The sequence below is a fragment of the Acomys russatus genome, chromosome 22, assembly GCF_903995435.1.
Source record: "Acomys russatus chromosome 22, mAcoRus1.1, whole genome shotgun sequence".
NCBI lineage: Eukaryota > Metazoa > Chordata > Mammalia > Rodentia > Muridae > Acomys > Acomys russatus.
In genome coordinates, this window is record NC_067158.1 from 25,956,742 (window position 1) to 25,973,282 (window position 16,541).

Consider the following 16,541-nt stretch of genomic DNA (forward strand, 5'->3'; position numbering starts at 1 on the left):
TAACCGAGGAATGGTGTAAAAGAGCAGTTGTTCTGGGTTAGTAGATGGAGCCAGTGATAGATATCTTTTATCTATCTCTATGTTTTGAGAGGGACTACTGTTTTCAGTAGACACTGCCAGTAAAGCTAACTGAATTTAGCCTGTTCCCAATATATATATGGGTGAACCAAGTTCTCCTGACTGGAGTCCTTGAAGAATTTAATTATCTGGTTTCCTCTGTGCCTTTCTGCTCAGTCCTATTTGTCCTTGGGCCTGAGCTTCCTCACATTGGCATAGAGGTTTCTGCTGAGTTCTTGGAACACTTGTGTGTCCCATTCTCACCCTTGCCTCATCTGTCTTTAAAACCAGTGAGCACTTTATTCTACATACATATTTACTGTTCTTAGGCACATAGTTTTTCATGACTTAAATTACAAATTTATTTATTTTTGAGTTTTTCAAGACAGGGTTTCTCTGTGTAGTACTGGTTGTCCTGAAACTTGCTCTGTAGACCAAGTTAGCTTGAAACTCAGAAGTTCTTCTGCCTCTGCCTCTGCCTCCAGAGTGTTGGGATTAAAGGTGTGTGTCATCACTGCCTAGCTAAGAAATGTGTGTGTGTGTGTGTGTGTGTGTATGGGTATATATATGATATATATATATAATATATATATCATATATATATATCTTAAGCTCTGAGCCATCTCTCCAGCCCCCTATATATTTCTTCTTAACAAATATTTTTGTTTCCAGGAGGTACCCCAATACTCGAGAGGCAGAGAGAGATGGATCTCTAAGTTGGAGGCCAGCCTGGTCTACAGGGTGAGTTCCAGGACAGCCAGGGCTACACAGAGAAACACTATCTTGAAAAAACCAAAAATAAATAAATAAATAAAATTGGTGTTTATTTGATTATATGTATGTGTGTATGGTATGTGCCTGAGGAGATCAGAGGCTAGAGTTACAGGTAGTTGTGAGCTGCCTAATGTGGGTGCTGAGAGGTGAACCCAGGAACTCAGGTCCTCTGCAAGAACAATGCACGTTCTTAATCCACTGAGCCATCTCTCTAGTTCCAATTATGTATTTCTTAAGATTTATTTATTATGTATATAGTATTCTGCCCACATGTGTGCCTTCACACCAGAAGAGGGCACCAGATCTCATTATAGATACTTGTGAGCCACCATGTGGTTGTTGGGACTTGAACTCACGATCTTTGGAAGAACAGACAGTGCTCTTAACCTCTGAGCCATCTCTCCAGCCCCCCAATTATGTATTTCTTAAAGAGCTGCTGAGCATTCACTCATTCATTCACTTTAAGGCAGATTCTCAATGTATGTCGCTAGCTGGTCTGGAACTTGCTATGCAGACCAGGGTCTCCTTAAATTCACAGAGATCTGACTACCTCAGTGCATTCAGTACTGAAATTAAGGACATGAGCTCTCTGCTCTCTTCCACCCTCCCCTGCTCTTCCTCCCTTTCTGGTTTTATACTCCAGGCTGGCTTTGAAAGCCCTCTCCTGTCTTAGCCTCCCCCCCTCCTCGTTTTTCAAGACAGGGTTTCTTGTGTAGCCTTAGCTGTCCTGGACTCCCTTTGTAGACCAGGCTGGCCTCGAACTCACAGCGATCTGCCTGCCTCTGCCTCCTGAGTGCTGGGATTAAAGGTGTGCACCACCACCGCCCAACTATGTCTCAGCCTTCTCAATGCATGGATTACAGGTGTGAACATGGCCATTTTCATAGTTAATTTTAAAAAGTCTTGATGTGACTACTGAGAATACCAGTGGCATATTATACAAAATAAGTTAATTACAGAACATTTATTGGAGCATTGGGATAAATTAACCTAAAGCCATGGCTTTGTGATATATGTATAAAACATAGAAACATAGATACAAAGTAGGTAAGATAGATAATCATAATAGGACTCAGTACATACTATTATCATATGTCATTCATGATCTTAAGACTTTAAAGAAAATGTAGTCACTGCTTATTTCATTAAAACAGAAATTACACTGAGGGCAGCATGGGCATTGATTAATCATAATGCCTGTGTCTTTTTTGGAGGGAGTTGGGGGGTCAAAACAGGGTTTCCTTGTGTAGCCTTGGCTGACCTGAAACTGACTTTGTAGGCCAGGCTGGCTTCAAACTCAGAGATCTGCCTGCCTCTGCCTCCCAGGTGCTGGGATTAAAGGCAAGTACCACCACCACTGCTGCCAAGCGGAGGCGGCTTCTTCTTCATCCTTCCTTCCTTCCTTCCTTTCTTTCTTTCTTTTTTTGCTTTGGTTTTTCAAGACGAAGTTTTGCTGTGCAGCCCTGAATGTCCTGGAACTCACTCTGTATATCAGTCTGGTCTGCCTCCCAGTGCTAGGCTTAAAGGTGTGTGCCACAACTGCCTGGCAATGCCTGTGTCAGCATCTCCTTTGGGAGGAGATATTGGACTTTCTGGACTAGGCTCCTGTTTTAGGCCTTCTGACTAAAGTGCATCACCCTAATCATGTCCTGGCCCCATTCTCCCAAGCAGGAATAGGACTGAAGGTAGAGGACAAGGAAGGAAAAAAGAAACAGATCCCGAATTATTTCATTTTCTCCTGTGGTGCCCTTTGCCCAAGATGAAGCAAGCACAGATTAAGGGCTATGAGGTCCTAACTTATTTTCTCCTGAAAATGGAAGGAACATACCACACTCCTTGCTCTATTCAGGCGAGGTATGGTTGCTCTGTTGTATGCATGTGTGTGCATTGGTGCATTTGCTCTCCTCCCACTATGTGTGTGTAATATGTCCAGAGATAGGGCAAACCCTTGATTTTTGCTGGCAGTCAGTCTAGCTGAATCAGTGAACTCCAAATTTAGTGAGAGACTCAAAGAATAAGTCTCAAAAGAATATGGTGGAGAATAATAGAAGAAAACACCTGACATTGACTTCCAACCTCTACATGAATTCACATAATGTATACAGAGAGGAACACACACATAGTGCTTCCCCCTTCCCCGCAAAAGCAGTGATTGGTTGGAAAGGTAGCAGACAGCCACAGGACAATATATAAACTGGGCCGAGCATGCTGGAACACGCCTTTAATCCCAGCACTCAGGAGGCAGAGGCAGGTGGATCTCTGTGAGTTCAAGGCCAGCCTGGTCTACAAAGAGAGTCCAGGACAGTCAGGGCTACACAGAGAAGCCCTGTCTCCAAAAACAAAACAAAAACAAACAGTAAAAACAACAACAACAAAAAACCCCAAAAACAAAAGGGGAAAAAAAAAAAAAACATATAAACTCCAGAGTTGTGGGAAAAGTCCCCAGAGGTAAGGAGGAGGAAAAAAGTCATCAGGGTGGTGCTCGCAGCATGAAGCTTCTGGTCCCAGCTCATAGTTTTGGTCTACATTTGCCAGCTTGATGGTTTCGTGGTTCTGAACTTGATTAAGGGAGTTTGAAGAAGACATCTTTAAATGCTTCTAGTAGCAAGCCATTGATGTATGCTTGCCTAAATGCCTAGATGATGTGAGCTCTGGTATGTTTGACGGCAGCTGGGTGTGGTGATGCATGCCTTTAGTCCCAGCACTCGGGAGGTAGAGGCAGACGGATCTCTGAGTTTGAGGCCAGCCTGGTCTACAGAATGAGTTCCAGGACAGCCAAACTACACAGAGAAAGCCTGTCTAAAAAACCAACCAACCAACCAAACAAGCAAACCAAAAAACTGTCACATGATAGATAGCAAGTGTATACAATGTTTTTAAGGATTGGGCAAGTAGTCAGTTGTAGAGCATTTGTAAACTGGAGTCCTGGGGTATGTCGACAGCAGAGGTAAAACAATAACTTTAGCCAGGCATGGTGGCGCATGCCTTTAATCCCAGCACTTGGGAGGCAGAGGCAGGAAGATCACTTTGAGTTTGAGGCCAGCCTGGTCTACAAAGTGAGTTCAGACCAGCCAAGGCTACACAGAGAAACCTTGTATTGAAAAACCAAATCATCCCAGCACTCAGGAGGCAGAGGCAGGCGGATCTCCGTGAGTTCAAGGTCAGCCTGGACTAGAGAGCAAGTTGCAGGACAGCCAGAGCTGTTACACAGAGAAACCCTGTCTCAAAGAAAGAAAGAAAGAAAGAAAAGAAAGAAAGAAAGAAAGAAAGAAAGAAAAAATAAAGAAAAATTAAACCAAACAAAACGAAGCAATAACTTTAACTGGATGTGGTGATGCATGCCTGTAAGCCCAGCACACAAGAGACTGAGGCAGGTTAGTTTGAGTCCCCAGCTTTGGCTTCATGGTAAGGTCTGAGCTGAAATAAACAGTTTCATTCACTTCATTTTTGTCTTCAGTATACTGATCTTATGTGGCATGTATTCCTGGACTTGTTCTGTGGGTATTAGGGATCTGAGCTCAAGTTCTCATGTTTGTGTGCAAGTACTTTACCAACTGAGCTACATTTTTAAAAAATAAAGATTTATTTACTTATTACATATACAGTGTTTTGCATGCACTTATACCTGCAGGCCAGAAGAGGGCACCAGATAGATGGTTGTGAGCCACCATGTGGTTGCTGGGAATTGAATTCAGGACTTTTGGAAGAACAGGCAATGCTCTTAACTTCTGAGCCATCTCTCCAGCTCCAACTGAGCTACATTTTGTCAGTTAAAAAAAGATTTCTTTTATTTTATGTGTATGGGTTTTTTGTCTGCATGTATGTCTGTGTACCACATGTGTGCAAAGCACACATAGGGTAGAAGAAGGCATTGTATTCCTGAGAACTTGTAGTTACAGGTGGTTGTAAACTATCATGTGAATGCTGGGAACAGAGCCCTGGTCCTATAAGAGCAGCCAGTGCTGTTAACAGCAGAGCCGTCCCTCTAGTCCCCACATTTTATCATTTTAATGGTAATAAATAGCCCTCACCCCATGTGAGATGGATAATGCAATAACGTTATAATGAAGGAGGCATGTGTCATACAATGGTGTAAACACCTAATCATCATACTTAGGAAACAAACAACCTACAGTATCTCGCATCTTGTTTGGTTCTCTGGCAAGCCTGAGGAGATTAAAAAAAAAAAAAATTAGTAAATGAATGAAGTAGCAGGCCAAGAAGGGTGAGTGACAACCATTGTTGTTCTCTTTTATTCCAAGTGTTTGTTCTCTGAGCAACCATAATTTTCATTATTGATTGACTGTGTTTTTAGAGCTTATGAAGTGTTTCTTTCTCAAAAGAATAAAGGGGGGAAAAAGGGAAAGGAGGCTTCTCAAGGTTGCACTTGACTTGTTGGGAGACGGGGTTAGAACTGAAATTTAGATTTTCTGACTGCAGAGATCCAGGTTCTCATATGGAGTTGTTGTGCAGTTTCCTTTCTCACTACTTCTAACATTCAGACTGTTAGTTTCCCCTCAATGATGACTTACACTGAGATATGAGACGCATTAGTCTGTAGTTTATTTATTCAAACACAGCCTTGATTTTTGTAGGCATTATATTTAGAAATGGGTAGGTACAAATACAGAACTTATGCTGACTAAGTTTTGTTGGATGAGGGACATATGGTTCTGGGATAATGTTTTATTATTTCCTTCTTCATTCTGTTTTATAACAAATTCAGATGATTCACGTGGTTGGAACATTTATCAGCACCAGTGTTACTGATCTGGGAAGTCATAACAACATTATGGAAAGGAGCTTAGTTTAGAAAAGACATTTTCAAACAAAATCCACTTTTTAGGATTCTACCTGTTTCATGTTCTTTCCCCCTTCACTATTGCTATAGTTGGCCATTTTTTTTTCTTGTTGTTTTACTTTGTGGGTACATTTAAGAGTTTCATTCCTAGACAATAGTTCTTAATGATGCAGTCTATATGTAACCTGAGCTATTCTGGTCTACACATTTTAGCTTTGAGGCATGAATCCAGATGGTTAGGCCCATTGTCAGCTGCCTAGTGTAACTGTTCACCTGTTGGATATAAAGACTTCTAAATTGTAAGACCCCAAATTGTGGGCAAGGGAAGGAATTTGTTGTTGTTGTTGTTTTCTGGAATGTTGATTAAGCTTAGCAATGAAAGAGTATACTTTGAATTAAAGTTTAGATTTTAAACTCTTCTTTCTGAAATTTGTCTTATCTGACCATGGGAGAACAAGTATGATGTATTGGTCATTTATTTGGAATATTCTGTATCCAGTGGGACTGTTCTTCAAGACTAGAGGTCCTTGGCTGTCCTGGAACTTGCTCTGTAGACCAGGCTGGCCTAGAACTCAGATCTACCTGCCTCTGCCTCCTGAGTGCTAGGATTAAAGGCATGAGCTACCACTGTACAGCTACAAACTTCTGTTTGTTTGTTTGTTTGTTTGTTTGTTTGTTTAAGACAGGGTTTCTCAGTATAATAGCCCTGGCTATCCTGGACTCACTTGGTCGACCAGCCTGGTCTCAAACTCACAAGAGATCTGCCTGCCTCTGCCTCCCAAGTGCTGGGATTAAAGGTGTGCACCACCTTGCTTGGCCACAGCTACAGACTTTAGCTGTTTAAAAACAAACACCAAGGGACATAATTGATCCCCCCCAACATGCACGCGCGCACGTGTACACACACACACACACACACACACACACACACACACTCTCTCTCTCTCTCTCTCTCTCTCTCTCTCTCTCTCTCTCTCTCTCTCTCTCTGCGTAGCCTTGGCTGTCATGGAACACTCTCTGTAGACTAGGCTGGCTTCGAACTCACAGAGACCCACCTGCCTCTGTCTCTCCAAGTTCTGGGATTACACCACCACACTGGGCTCAAGGGACATAATTGAAAGAAGCCTTCTTCCCAAGACTGAAGATCAGACCTATGGAGAAGACAGAATTATAATCAAGTAGGTTGGTCAGGGTGTCTGTGACAGCGCTGGTCCTCTATCAGCAGGTAAATGGGAACAATCTGGGGTGCAGACAAGCTGAGAGGGATGAGTAGGTATGTAACAGAAGAGAGAGTTCCCAGAGCTGGCTAAGGCACGGCTACTGGTACAGCAGACCCCTTGGGCAAGGACTTCTTTTTGTATATGGTGTGAGCCAGAGCAGCTCCAAGCCATTATGTGGAGTGAGGGTTGGCTAGTCTGTCAGTGCTGAGGAACCCTGGTAAGTGGAAGCATGGATGGGGCTTAGGAGAAAGCAGTAACGAGGGCTGGGATATAGATCCGTGTTTTGAAGCTCTTAGCTACACTGCTACTTCCAAAGTCCAGAGCTAGAGAAAGCACACATTGTCAAATATTACAGAAGCTATGCCCTTCACACCTAGCCCCAGAGAAAATATAGTTTAAGCTCATCTGTGGAGGCAATGCAAGTGTGTTTTCCAGAAGCTTGCCAGTGCTGTGTCTTGCAGACCCTGAAAGGGAAGCCTTCTCTCCCTACTGTTTCTCTAGCTCCCCCTGCTGACAAGTTTTAATTAATTTCTTATTGGTAACAGAATTATAGAGGGGTTCTGTTTTAAACCATGGTATAAAAGCCAACGCCTACTTTATTATTATTTTTATTTCAAGACAGGGTTCCTCTGTGTAACTCTGGGTGTCCTGGAACTCACTTTTTAGACCAAGCTGGTCTAGAATTTAGAGATTGGCCTTACCTCTGTCTAGGCTAATGCTAGGATTAAAGGTGTGTACCCCTATACTCAGTATTTGCTTGCTTTTAAAGTATAGTTTATAGAGTACCCTGTAAGACGGCAGTAACTAGAGTAGGATATTGTCTGTTTAATCCATGAAGTTTATTGGGATGTAGGTCCAGGAGCATCAGTATTTATTAGACCTAGCGCTTTTCACTGAGTAAGCAGGAGGAGGGGCTGAAGCCAAGAGGCATAATGTCTGCAGCCAGTGTGGACAAATATAAGCAGGAAGGTGTGACAATTAGGAGTTCATTGCCTCTTGGCTCCACACATACCCTCTGTCATATGTGATATTTGAGGTACACTCTGCAGGTATGTCTCTTTTTGTTAGTAGTGGGTTTGTAGGACTTGCAAGTGAAAGGGATGTCTGACCCCAATTCTCTGTATCTTCTTTGGATTTCAGTAGAATTACTATGGCAGTTTTCTGGCAAATTCTTTGGCTTTCCAGCAGAGTCCAACAGCACTTTCCACAGGCACTGGGTGCTATCAGCACACAGAAGGCTTCTTTCTTTCTTCTTTATTTACTATTTTTTAAGACAGAAGCTTTCTAGCTAATTCTGGCCTCAAACTCCTGGGCTTAAATGATCCTTTTGTCCCTGCCAGCCTATGTAGCTGGGGTTATAAGCATGTAGCTTTCTGATAATTTTTGTCAGGGGTGGTGATACAAGCCTGTAATCCAGCACAGGGAGGCTAAGGCAGGTTCAAGTGTAGCTTGATAAGGTTCATATGCATCCCAAAGGATAGATTTCTACTTACCAGTTGCTTGTCTTTAGTGATGCCTGAATCTTAGTTTTGGCAGGTCTAGAAGGAACTCTTTGTTCCTGAGGTGCTAGGGAGATGGCTCAGCGAGCAGGGTGCTTGCTGTGTGAGTATGTGAGGACCTGGGTTCAGGGCCCTAGCACCTACATAAGAGCAAACAGAACCAGGTGCAGTGGTGTGTGCCAGCAACCCCAGTGCTGAGAGAGTGGAAACAGGCAGATTTTGGGGGCTTCCTGGCCAGATAGTCTAGCTGAAATGATTACTTCTAGGCCCAGAGATAGAGCCTGTTTTAGGATTAGCAAGAATGCTCTGTGGCTCAAACATACTTGCTGCCAAATCTTACAACCTGAATTGTAAGTAAGGAACCACATGCTAGAAAGATTGAACCAAGTCTTGTTAGTTTTCCTCTGACCTCCATACTTGTGCCATCTCACACTTAGAGAACATTAAAACAAACAAAAAAACTGTTTCAAAAAAACAAGGTGGATACTGCTTGAGGAAAACTGTGGTGCCTGCGCCACCGTGGTACCGAGTCGAGGGCGAGGGACTGCGGATTTAACACACACACACATTCTCTCTCTCTCTTTCTCTCCCTCTCCCCCCCCCCTCTGTGTCTCTCTCTGTCTCTCTCTCTCTCACACACACACACACACACTAACACACTAACACAGCGGGTCCTTCGTGCTAAGAGAGCAGCAGCCGCAGCCGTGGCAGCGGTTTATTCTCCTTTTTTTCCAGAGTTCCAAAGAGCCTTCTTACAGGCAGCAAAACAGGAATCCTCCTCCCAGGTGAATTCCCTCAAGAGGTGATTACACACAGGAGGACAAGTCTCGAGGAAGGGAGGGGCGCGTTCTCAGAGCAGTAAACATGACTAGCTAACCAAGATAAACACAGATATGGAGGCTGCTAGAAACAGGACATGAAACAGCAAGACAGGCAGGCAGCCCAGTCGGGCCTGGTTCCTACAGAAAACATCCAGCTTCTGTGGTCTGCATGTACACAAGGGTGAGTCACCCTCATACTCTTGCATGCATAGGTATCCAACTATCACATACACAAAATATTAATGTGAACAACACACATCAAATTTATCCTTAAGCATTCTGCTTCAGGTCTATAGGTAGTGGCTCCTGTATTTACTCTTGTTTCTACTGGTCCTGTTCTTTACTAAGTATCAGCTAACATTCTTTTAAAATGCTGTGTGGCTCCTACTCAGATTTTTTTTTGTTTTGTTTGAGACAGGGGTTATCTGTGTAGTCCTGGATGTCCTAGAATTCCCTGTGTAGACTAGATTGGTTTGGAAACTCATAGAGATCCACTTGTCTCTGCCTCCTGAGTGATGGGATTAAAGGTGTGTGCCACCATTCCTAGCTCAGATTCTTGATGCAGCCCCTGTCTTTTTGACTGGATCCTCAAAGGTGCTGAAGTAAATTCCCGTCAAGAATTTTTTTTTCCTCAGCTGAGTGAGGTGGCGCATGCTTGTAATTTCAACACTCTGGGGTGGGGGAGGCAGGTGGGTCTGTGTTGAGTTCAAGGCCACCCTGGTCTAGCACAGCCAAGACTACACAGAGATACACTATCTCAAACAAAACAAAACAAAAAAGCAACAACAAAAAAAAGAGAATTATTTCTTAGCTGGGTGTGTTGGTGCACACCTTTTAATCCCAGCACAGGCAGGGGAGGCAAGTGGATCTCTGTGCATTTAAGGCCGCCCTGGTCTACAAAGCAAATTCCAGATCAGCTAGGGCTGTTATGCAGAGAAACCCTGTCTTGAAAATTCAAAACCACACCAAACCAAATTAATAAAAACATTTCTGTCCTAGAGAGAGTACATTCTCACAATGACGAAAGGGTCCAATGTAGTCGCTGGACAGTTTCCCCGCCTTCCCTAGATATTGTACAGATCAGCCATCAGCAGTGGCAGGGCAGGGCCAGCTCCTCCTTGGTGGATATGCATGCTGTTGAGTCAGTTCTGCCATGATTCTTGTTTCAGTTTCTGTTTATTCGCAAGCATTGAATAAGCATTGGAGGAGAAGACCAAGAGGTACTTGGGTTATCTGACCGTAGGAAGCTCCTTCTGTAGAGAATGTCATTTGAACACTCATATAGGATTATTGATGCCTTGGCCATCTCAGCCCTGTTCTAGATCTCCATTTGGGTCAATAGTATTGACTTAATATAGGTGAATTGGTATAGCTGTTTCTTCTTTCTAACAAAGGGTACAGCCTAATATACTTAAAAAATTAATAAGATGTATTTTTAAAAATTAAATGTATATTGTTTACGTATATGGGTGTTTTGTCAGCATGTATGTCTCTGTACCTCATGCATTCCTGGTGCCCACCGAGGTCAGAAGGCTGTTGATTCTCTGGGACCAGAGTTACATATGATTGTGAGTCATCATGTGGGTGCTGGAAATTGAACCTGGGTCCCTCTAAAAGAGCAGCAAGTGTTTTTAACTGCTAAGCCATCTTTCCAGCCCTGATTTTATTTACTTAATTTATTATGATTTATTCAGATTATATCCCAATTGTGTTGTTTGTTTGTTTGTTTTTTTGGTTTTTCCAGACAGGGTTTCTCTGTGTAGCTTTGGCTGTCCTACACTCACTTTATAGACCAGGCTGGCCTCGAACTCACAGTGATCCACCTGCCTCTGCCTCCCAAGTGCTGGGATTAAAGGTGTGCACCACCACACCTGGCTTGTATCCTCTTGCTTGTATCTTCCTGTTCCTACCACCCCTCCTTCTGATTTCATTTTTCAATTATGTATCTGTGTGTATGCGCACATAAGTGCAGATGCTCAAAGAGTTCAGAAACAGGAGCATTGTTTTATTTTTTGTAACAGGGTTTCTCTGTGTAGACTTGGCTGTCCTGGACTCATTTTAAGGAACAGGCTGGCCTTGAACTCACAGAGATCTGCCTGCCTCTTGTCTCCCCAAGTACTGGGATTAGAGGCGTGCGCCACTGTGTCTGGCTGAGAAGCAGTATTTTTTTTTTTTTTAATGTACATTGGTGTTTTGAGTGCATGTATGTCTGTGTGAGGGTGTCAGATCCCCTGAGATAGGAGTTACAGACAGTTGTGAGAACCCATGTGGGTGCTGGGAATTGAACTTGGGTCCTCTGAAAGAGAGTCAGAGCTCTTAACCTCTGAGCCATCTCTCCAACCCCAAGAAGCAGTATTTTAATAGATTATTTTTAGGTTCTTGCAAAGTGAGTGGAAAGTAGGCCAGTCTCTCTTTCTCCCCCCACAACCTCTGCTACCCACTGGCCCACCCTATAGTTGGAGTTGTGCAATGTGCACTTTCTTCAGATTGGTTTCTTTAGCATAGTAATATATGCTTACAATTCTGCCCGTCCTTTTATGGCTTGATAGTTCATTTCTTCTTAGCACTGAGAAAAGAAAAAAGAGGGTTGTACATTTGTTCAGCTAGTGTGTCAGGTCCTGACTTTGATTGCCAGAACCTCACAAGAGAGGGAAAGAGGGAAACAGGGATGATGGTATGTGCCTATTATCCCAAAATTCAGAAGGCAGAAATAGGAGAACCGGGTGTTTCATGACAACTTTGGTTCTGTGAAACTCTGTCTCAAAAATAAACAACACAGAAAGAGAAAAAGGTGTGCTAAAATAATACATTTAAAGCCAATAATCAGTACTTAATTATATTGAATTTCAAGAACAACCTTGACATCTGTAAGTTGCTGTGTTTTCTATAAAAGTTGCAGAAATTATTTGTTACAAAACTTTAAATTTTAAAAAAGATTTATTTATTATTATGTATATAGTGTTCTGCCTGCATGCACAACTTTACACCAGAAGAGGGCACCAGATCACATTATAGATGGTTGTGAACCACCATGTGGTTGCTGGGAATTGAACTCAAGACCTTTGGAAGAACAGCCAGCGCTCTTTTTTTTTTTTCTTAAGATTTATTTATTTATTATTTATACAGTATTCTGTCCACATGTGTCCCTGCACTCCAGAAGAGGGCACCAGATCTCATTATAAATGGTTGTGAGCCACCATGTGGTTGCTGAGAATTGAAGAACAGACAGTGCTCTTAACCTCTGAGCCATCTCTCCAGGCCCACTTTTTAAAGTTTTAAAGCTAATTGTTTAGCTAATTTCCTGAATCTGTAGCTTTTTTTTTGTAAGTAAGTATGGGAGGATTCAGTTTTTGTTTAGTAATTATTTTCTAAGCAATGCCTCTTGCTCACAGAAACTGCTTGAGTTCTAGGGAAAGAAGCGAGGAAGGTGCAGGCAGGTATTGAAGTGATGCGGTAATCCCTGAGTGATAGTGTTAAAGTGAGGCAAGACTATGCATTCTGATATTACGGCACATTTTAGTCCCTTCAGTGGATATTGGGTTCCTTATGGTTTTAAAAACATTCAGTGTACAGTGAGTAGGCAGGCAAAGGATACTTTATGTTTTGGTAAATGTATCTGTATACAGTTGCAGTCATTAGCTATGGGAAGCACGTGTTAGGAGTGAAGTACAAACTTAGAGGAGAAAGGAAACCACAGTGGGATATAGAGAACTGGCCACTGTGTCTGATAAAGAAGGGGTGACTGGTGTTTCACAGTGAGAGACAGTAAGTGCTAAAGCAAGACAAGGGCCAACAGAAGGACTCAGCGGGTCAAGGGCTAGTTAAACTGCAAAGCTTAGGTGAGAACTGACTCCTTTAGGACATCCTCTGGCCTCAACACACACGCCAGTGGTGCACCTGTATGCACACAAATAAATTAATGTTAAAAAAAATTCTTTTTAAGCAAAGAGAAAACCACAGCCCAGGATGGAATAGAAATATGGAACTGTCGATTTTAACCAGGTAATTAACTGTGTTATAAGGGAAGCTCCAACTGTCTGTGAGGGCCAATATATTTCTGATACCTTGCCGAGAATTCATCTGTTTTAGAAAATGGAGTCACAGGGGCTGGAGAGATGGCTCAGTGGTTAAGAGCACTGGCTGCTCTTCTAGAGGATCTAGGTTCAATTCCCAGCACCCATATGCAGCTCGCAATTGTCTGTAACTCCAGTTCCAAGAGATCTGACACCCTCATACAGACATGAATGCAAGCAAAAAAAAAAAAAAAAAAAACCCACAATGCACATAAAGTAAAATAAAATAAAAAAAGAAGAAGAAAATAGAAGCCAGGTGTGGTGGTGCACGCCTTTAATCCCAGCACCCGGGATGCAGAGGCAGGTGGATCACTGTGAGTTTGAGGCCAGTCTGGTCTACAAAGTGAGTCTAGAACAGCTAGGGCTACACAGAGAAACCCTGTCTTTAAAAAAAGAAAGAAAGAAAGAAAGAGAAAGAAAATGGAGCCACAGAAGGGATTTGAAGTAGCAGCTGTTATGGTTACATGTTATGTTAGGCAGTGTGAGCTGGCCTGTGCATTTTGAGGATGAAGAGGGAGAAGAGAACTGAAGATTACTGTGGATGGAGTCTATATGTTGAGCCAGCCCTTTCCAAGGCGTCTTAGTTTGCCACTCTTATTTAGGAAGATACTTAATTTTTAAAAAAGATTTATTTATTTGTTTGTTTATTACATATGCAGTGTTCTGCCTGCATGTATACCTGCACACCAGAAGAGGGCGTAGGGTCTCATTATAGATGATTGTGAGCCATCATGTGGTTGCTGAGACTTGAACTCAGTGTGTTGGGATTAAAAGTGTGTGCCACCAGGCCAGGTGTAGTGGCGCACACCTTTAATCCCAGCACTCGGGAGGCAGAGGCAGGTGGATTGCTGTGAGTTTTCGAGGCCAGCCTGGTCTACAAAGTGAGTCTAGGACAGCCAAGGCAACACAGAGAAACCCTGTCTCGAAAAACAAAAAACAAAAAGTGTGCGCCACCATGCCCAGCCAAAAGCTAATTCTTTTTTGTTGTTGTTGTTGTTGTTTTGGTTTGGTTTGGTTTGGTTTGGTTTTCGAGACAGGGTTTCTCTGTGTAGCCTTGGCCATCCTGGACTCACTTTGTAGACCAGGCTGGCCTCGAACTCACAGTGATCCGCCTGCCTCTGCCTCCTGAGTGCTGGGATTAAAGGCGTGCACCACCACGCCCGGCAAAGCTAATTCTTTTAAGAATAATCAGACTGATAAACTTCAAGCCAGGTCAAATATTTGAATAGATACTGGACCACAGAAGATTCAAGGACATAACATAAGCACAAGGAGAGATATGTGCATATGCATGTTTGTGGATACTTGTGGGGGTACACGTGTGTGCACATGCATATGGAAGCCAAAGTGGGTACACGTGTGTGCACATGCATATGGAAGCCAAAGTTGATGTCAGGAATTATCCTCGATAACTGCTCTACTTCATTTGTTGACACAGGGTCTTTCAGACAAACTCAGAACCCTGTTTCTGCCTTCCTATGCTGGAATTACAGGTGGGCAACAACACCCACCCAACATTTACACGAGTTTCCAGGGCTCCAAATTCTGGTCTCTATGCTTGCACAGCAAGTGCTTAAACACTGAGCCAATCATTTGTACTCAGGGTGCACAATTATATATGCAGCTGCACCCCATCTTCCCGAGTATCTTACTCAGGAATACCAAATCCAAACTCTACATTAGATGTTACAGCTCATGAGAACAACATCTAAGCTGACCATTGCTTCTTGCCACTGGTCTAACCTATCCTATCCCTTGGGATTCCCCTGTGGCATTTAGCTGTTGACCTGGGCCCCGCCTTGTTCCCATAAGTATAAACTACCTCTTCTTCATTCAGAACTGATATCAGCATGGCTATGCCATTGTCTTTCTGTCTCTCTCTCTCCTTCCATTTTTCAAGGCAGAGTTTCTCTGTGTATCCTTGGCTGTCCTGGACTTGCTTTATAGACCAGGCTGGCCTCAAACCCACAGCAATCCACCTGCCTCTGTCTCCCAAGTGCTGGGATTAAAGGCATGTGCCACCATGCCCGGCTGAGTTCATTTTTTTATACAGTAAAATTTATTTTTCTTAAAAAAAAAAAAAAAAAGATTTATTTATTATTTATACAGTATTCTATACTGCATATACACCTACTTGCACACCAGAAGAGGGCACCATATGCTTTTAAGCCACCATGTGGTTGCTGGGAATTGAACTCAGGACCTTTGGAAAAACAGACAGTGCTCTTAACCTCTGAGTGATCATCTCTCCAGCACCCAGTAAAATTTCTATTTAAGATGGATATTAGGTCCTGTTTTCTCTTTTGTGAGACCAGAAGCCTGGGTGACATGTCGTTTCTGACCATGCCCACCTGTTGCAGAAGCTTTAGCTCCTTGGCTGTGTTTGTGGTAGCCATAGGTATATTTAGATGTGTGTGCTCCTCTTTCAGCATCCTTTGCTCTTCTTTCAGGTCTAGAAGTTGTTTCCTTTGGGTCTTTGCTTTGCTCTTTTATACATACCACTCACTCCTGGTAGTTCAACCCTGTCGTCTCAGCTGCTTGGGAGACTAAGGTAGGGGGATTGCCAGAGCCTATCTCAAAACCAAAACCAAAGGCTAAGAACCCGCCACCACCTGTGGCTCTGAGTTTACTCATTCAATGTTCTTTAGAAGAACAGGACCTCTGTTCTTTGCATTTTATTTTTGTTTCTCCCAAAAGAAAGCCCAGAGTAGAGATTTCAGATGTGTCTTTTTCAGAGCTGTTTCTGACCCATCTCTTATCCCAGGCCTCATTTCTAGCTCAGCAGCAGTTCTTTCAGCTCTCTCTATTGCGGCCTGGGACTGTGCTTTCTCCCACTCTTCCTTCTTCAGCCCCTGCTGTATTCTCTTACAGTTAAGTGCAGGTGACATCTCTGCAAGTAATTCCTGATAGAGGCCTTCATTGTAACCTAAATGAAAGAGTGCTGTCCCAGCACCAGCACTCTATCAGTTGCTCCTAAGACATGTGTTTTACTAACATCTTTCTTATTTGTTTTAAAGAAAGGATCTAAAAAAGAAAAGAAAAAGAGAAAAGAAAGGCCCAGGCTGGCCTAGAACATATCTGCGTTAGTCTCAGATTATTAGGATTGCAACTTCCATTCCAAGCTCTGATGATCTCTGTTTTTGTTTTGGAGAAGGCATCATCTCCTCCAGACAGGGAGTAAGACTTACTACTGTGTCCTGGTGTCCAGGTTCATGCTAGGCTCCTAGTGGGTACAGGTTGAACATCCCTGATTCAAAAAGTCCAAGATTTGAAATACTACTAAGTCCAAACCATGT

The 16,541-nt window shown here is 42.9% G+C and overlaps 1 protein-coding gene and 1 non-coding gene across 3 annotated transcripts in view; one reads left to right on the top strand and one right to left on the bottom strand.

Moving 5' to 3' along the window:
• Fam193a (family with sequence similarity 193 member A) overlaps nt 1-16,541 on the top strand; it is a 122,566-nt gene that overhangs the window by 21,095 nt on the left and 84,930 nt on the right. The window lies entirely within an intron of this gene.
• Nucleotides 4,867-4,969, bottom strand: LOC127206051 (small nucleolar RNA U13). Its single transcript, XR_007832744.1, has one exon. It is a non-coding gene; the product is annotated as a small nucleolar RNA U13 (small nucleolar RNA).